Below are 6,035 nucleotides of genomic sequence, written 5' to 3' on the forward strand. Positions count from 1 at the left end.
GCCAGGGCAGGTGACAAGAGTTCCCCTGCTTGGCTGCTATTCCTTTCTCAGAGTGTCTCAGAGCGGCTTGACTACTGAGCCCACAGAGGAGGATTTTCTCTGGACCCTTACGGAGATCTGGAGCCATTTATGCCTTGAGTACCTCCTTGCTCTTGCAAGGAAACCTAGAAAGCCAGGCACAGACCTGCCAGGTCTTGAGGATGCTAAAGAAATGCAAATCAAGTATTCTTGAACTCCCTGCTGAAGGTAGGACCTGTTTTTTTCCTGGTGGTTTCTTACCACAATTCATCCTGACCACAGCACCCAGGGCAGCTCAGAGCCAGAGCCCAGCACTCCAGCCTTGCAGGCACTCAGCACTCCAACTCCAGTTTCCAACTCCATCTCAACCATTTCTCCTCCTCTGAAGTCTGGAGCAGTGGCAATAACTCACCTGCTCCACCTCCAGGACACGCAGGAAAAATCAGAATTCTCTTTTAAAGAAAGGTGGATGTGTGACTCTTGGTGGTGTGGTGGAGTTGGGGGGTGTAATTGTGTAGCACATCCATTCTCTTTCTGGACTTTATAGGACGCTTTCAAGAGCAATGGACCTGTGGTCTCTGGGAAGGACAACTGAGGGTCTCCCAACAAAGAGAGGTCAAATGGAGACCCACACACTGGCTTATGGTAGGGGTTTCTCCCCAACCTTGGTCCCTGAGTAGTTCCAAGACAGAGGCCCTTGCCTCACACATAATCAGGTATTGAGGTGCATTGTGGGCTGGAAATGTTTGTGTAGGAGTAAGACTGAAGATGATTAAGCCAGTTTGTACTTCTCAGCCTCTTTGGCTGTGCCCAACCACACTTGGGTCGCCCTCCCAGGGTCCACCTGCTGCTTTTTCCGTGGAGCCTTCCAAAACCCTGATGCTGAACGCCGAACGGTGAACAAATGACATCCTACACACCTTTGTACCTAAAGCTATGAGGCCAGTGAGCCAAAGATTACACTGAAGGCTGGGAGGGTCCTGGCTGTCGTGATAGAGCGGAAACTACAAGGTGTTCTCTGTACCCAGAAAACTCTGCGCTATGAGGGTGGAGGGAGTGAAGAGTGAGAAGTGGCAGAGAAAAAGGTTTGTTCTTCCCATCAGCGGGGCAGACCGGGCAGAGGAGAAAGCAGGTTTGAAGAAGAGTGTGAAAGGTGAATAAGGACCGGGTAGGGGTGGGGGTGGGGGTGTATCGAAGTTGGGAATCAAAGTGGTCACTCTGGCAAAACAGGAGGAAAGTGGAGTGTGGAAGGTGGATTCAGCGAGAGAGATGGTGGCGGGCACTGTATGAAGCAAATAATTCAGCTCTTGGAAGGTGGGGGTAGCTATCTCTGGCCCCTAACCAATCGGCAACCAACCTTATCGGAAAGTGGGTGTGCCGCTCTCCAGCTCCGGTGCCAGCAAATAGCTCCGGAGTTCAAATTAAACGGAGACATAAAGGCAAAAGCCTAGGCTATGTGGAACTCCTATCAAAATGATTTTTCCCTCGCTTTCTGCCTTTCCACAGCTCAAGTCGTCCACTTCTGTAGTTCAGCTTTGGATCTAAGTTCGAAAAGGACATCTACCCTCCCAGGAGTTCCTCGAGTATTAGAAAGAACAGACGCACATGTGTCTCAGCATGAATTCTCCTAGGACCGGCTTCTGGGCTTTCTTGCAGGGTCTGACAAGAGGTGCCCCATCCCCCTGAAGCAGCTCTGCCTGGAGTGTGGTCTGCTACTCCAACAGAGGCACAAGAAGCCTCAGGCCGCAAACACAACTTTTTTTTTTTTTGAAAAGCATTACTGGCCTCTGAAAGGTGTTACAACAGCAATTCAATTACAGTAAATGGCGCGCATGGTCGCACAGCTGGGAAGTCGGTAACTAACTGCCACTGAATCCGGATAGATACAAGTCACCTTTTTTTTTTTTACCCCCATCCTTAGGATTAACCCCAAAGCGCTTAGTCTATCTGGATCAAAACCAAACAAACAAAAAATTAGCATGAAGTCCTAAACACTGGACACGGAATCAGAAAGATCTCCTGAAGTTTTCCCCCTTCCTTGTTTCCTAGTGGAGAATATCCGTAGTTTGTGGCGACATTGCTTGGGGTGATCCCCCGAAGCCCTGAACTCACTGACCTGCCAATTTGTGCAATTAAATGATAGAGTTCCCTATCTTTGGGAAATGGTCCCCAATGAACACCAGCCAGCATGGTCTGCAGGCCCCTGAGGAAGGGTTCAGTTCGTTCCTGGTGGGTTTTCAGTCTAGGTTCTCTGCAGATACCATGGACACTTGGAAAGTCAAGGCTCATGCCTCCCTCCATGAAATGAGTATCAACAGACATGAAGCAGAGAGAGAGGAGCTGGATGGAGTAGGAAGAGACCCTCTCCAGTCAGCCACAGCAAGCTCTTAAGTAAAAGATAAAATTGTCGTTCCTTCCTTTGAAGTTGAAGATAACTTGAAAGAGGATTTTATTTACTAGGTGTCATATCACCCACCCACCAGAAAGAAAGAAAAGAAAGAGAAAGAGAGAGAGAAGAAAGGAAGAAAGAAAGGAAGGAAATGAAGGAAGGGAGAAGATAACAAGAAGAAAGGTGTTGCCAGCAGTTTGCCGGTTCTTCTTACTTCAAAAAATAAACAATAAGTAAACAAAACATTCTCAGAATGCCCAGATGATTACTCAGAGATCCTAGCATATTGTCCCCAACTCAGCAGGACAATACGGGGCCTGAGGTGGCAGAAGCTTTCCTGTGAGAGGTGTGATAGAGCTTCAAGTGGTTTGGAGACAGTCTCTTTTCACCCAACTGGTGGATACGGCCCGCCAAGGCTTTCGGTGTTTGCCTTGGAGAGGGCACCCTTTATGGTGAGGACACAAAGCGGCTGCCTAGCCTCAGGTGCCCCTTACTGGGTTCTCCACTTGAGCCAGCTCCGTCCTGCTGTGGGCTGCGCCCTTCTCTGGCAGCCAGCTTTTTGAGAGGGTGAGCAGTGTGTGCTCAGGGTCTCTTGATCCCAGAGCCACTTGGCAAGGCAATGCCAAGGTGAAGCCTGAGAGTTTGGATTCCTAATGTGCCCCGCCTTCGTTCTGCCCTAAAAGCAACAAGGGACCCCAGGTCCACGCACCAGGAGAAGTGTTTCGGCTTTGTTTGCTTTAAAACGTAGGTGCTGTGTTTCATCCCAAGCTCAGAGAAGCCTCTGACCTCCAATGTACGATCCTTTTCTAAGTTATTGGGTGTGTGTGTGTGTGTGTGTGTGTGTGTGTGTGTGTGTGTTCTTCTTGTATTTTATTTTTTTAAAGAGAGTGGAACAGTGGAGAAAAGGTTATCCTAAGCTGGCAGTTGTTTAAAAAAAAAATGTTACAATCATCAGAGGTCTCTGGTTGCCTGTGATCTGGGTTTGCTGCCCTCCAGGGTTCTTGCCCCTGAAGAGCTTGGCTAAGAAGTTGCCCGCGCCAGTCCTTAGCAAGGTCTAGGTTGTATGGGTCTCATTTCCACCCAGGATGGGAACACTTCTGTTGTATGAACAAAGTGGCTTGCCTATAGATCAATACATTAAAGTGTTTTTGTTGTTGTTGTTTTTAAAGAGAGTCGGGCCAGCTCTAAACACTGCAGGACCTCTGTCCAAGACCTCTCATTCTGCGGCCAGTTTCGAAAGAACTCTGGGGCTGTAGGGCAGGGTGCCCTACTCTACTCGGAACCCGGATAGGGACTCGGTTCCTTCTCTAGCTACGCAGTCCCGGGCCAGTCAGGAGCCCCTTTCCAGCTCTCCGCACTCCCTTAAATTTTTACTTCCAGCCCATTTTCTAACGTAAGCGCCCATCCAGACAGAACTCCAGCAGAAACCCCCGCAAATTCAGAGCGCAAAATCTTTCTTTCAAAGTCCACTTGAGTGCCTCCATTCTTCCCAGCGGGAGACAGAGAGCCGGGGAGCCTGGGAGGCGGGTAGGTAGGTGGCCCCTCTCCGAACACACTGCACACACACACACACACACACACACACACACACACACACACACACACACACACACACCATTTGCACCTCTGTTCAAGTATTTTACTGTGTGCCTAGAGCTTCTCTGTATTCCTCTACTGTGGATTTGAGGACCTGAGAGTAGCAACAGATCCCATGGATACCGGACCAGTCTTCTAAACTTCCAGAACGCGAAGTTTCCTGGCTCGCATAGGCAACTTGAGTGCTTTTGGTGGGCTCCGGATTGGAGTCCGAATTTTCTTCGGCTTTGCACAGGAGACCTGACCAGCCTGTCAGTCGGCCTGTATAGTTTAGCCTTTGCACCCCAACCCTAGAGTGTTTCCCTTGACCGGGACAAGATTCAAATCTTGAAAGATTTGAATTTAGGAAACCTATCAGAGCAATGTCTCTGCACAGTTCTCCCCCCCCCCGCCCCAACCCCACCTACGTACATCATTGTGTTCAAAAAGCAGAAGATCTTTCCCGTCCCCTGCCACCACCCCCACTCCCACCCCCACCCCGTCTTCTCTTCCACACTTCTCAACACATAATATGTTCACTGCAGAGACACACACAGAAATCTCCCTTCTAATGGTCATGATTTGGGGCTCAAGAAGATTCAAATTCATTCATAGTATTCGGAAAAAAAAAAAAAAAAACCTCCCTATTTGTTTCCCTGAGATAGCCAGGCAAAGTTAAAACAGTCAAAGCAACATTAAATCAGTTCCCTTTTCTGTTCCTGAAGTTTGTCCAATCACGTATAGTAATCGTTTTTCTGGTTCTCATTTTTGCTTCTTTGCAGTTGTTGTTGTTGTTGTTGTTGTTGTTGTTGTTGTTGTTGTTGTTGTTGTTGTTTCCCAGGGTGGTGTCTGGCTGCTCCCCTTTCTGTCTGTCTGGCTGTCTACCCAATCCCTTGCTTCTCCTTTCAGAGTTTCTTAGATTATTCTATTCACATTTAAGTCAGTGTCATCGGGATTTTCTTATTGTTTTCCTCCTAGTGGGCCAATCGTTGGGACAATTGATTTATTTGATCCAGGAAGTGCTGATATCTTGGGGAGAGGGAGCAAAATTCGAGTGAGCGCTTACTCACGATATTTTTTTAAATGACAGTCAGGTCAATCTTACGAGGATTGAAGGGGATGTGCCTGTGTTTAAGTATATATTCATGGGCATACGTATATAATAATGACTGTAGACGCTGATATGTATAGAGTTGCCAATGTTGACGAGTTGTCTAGTGTCAAAGTGGAGATTGATCTTAGAGTGTAAACTAAATGAGGAATCATCCCAGTGAGGGAAATGAGAAGCAAAATAATCTAAACATGTAATAGTCAGTCATTAATTATGAAGTCCAAAATTCTTTTGAACGTCCTATGCTTGCTAGAAATGAACCATTCAGGGTGGTTTTGTTGTTTGCTTTTGTTGTTTTGGTTGATGTTTGCTTGTTGTTTCTGTCTTTTATTGGAAATAAGAACCCAAATTCTTGTTAACTAAATGGAAGTTTTAGGACTAAGATGTAGTTTTCTCTTTCCTTTCTTACTACGACTTTTTCATCCACAGGATCACAGGCATGTCAGAATATCTGGAGAGAGACAGAGAGTAGGCAGACAGACAGACACACATGCTCACACACGGGATGGGGGGGAGAGACAGGCAGACAGACAGAAAGACAGAAAACCTAGGGAGTGAAGTCCTACAGCCATGGCCATCTTTGCATCAAAAATTTTCCAGACCTCTATTTTTTATTGTGATCCTACTGATCTGAGTTTGAAATGCGAGCGCAGTGAAGCCCCTAAGCCTTCAATCCTGTGAAATTTTCAAAAGATCTCTAGAAGCAATCTCAAGCCGTCTGACCCCTGACAGGCACCGATCTCTTTATTCCTCCGGCTGCCAGCACTTCATTTGTTGGGATATCTTTCAGATTTGCACCTCCGGATGACAAACCTGAGTGTTTATTATGTGAACATGAATCGGAAATCTCCAAGCCCGTACAAAAGCACCATCTTAAACATAATATTTAATTTCTCAGTCTAAGTGCCAGCCTCTGTATTTGGTTTTCATTAGCTTAAATAT

The sequence above is a fragment of the Rattus norvegicus genome, chromosome 1, assembly GCF_021556685.1.
Source record: "Rattus norvegicus strain SHRSP/BbbUtx chromosome 1, alternate assembly SHRSP_T2T, whole genome shotgun sequence".
In the NCBI taxonomy this organism is placed as follows: Eukaryota; Metazoa; Chordata; class Mammalia; order Rodentia; family Muridae; genus Rattus; species Rattus norvegicus.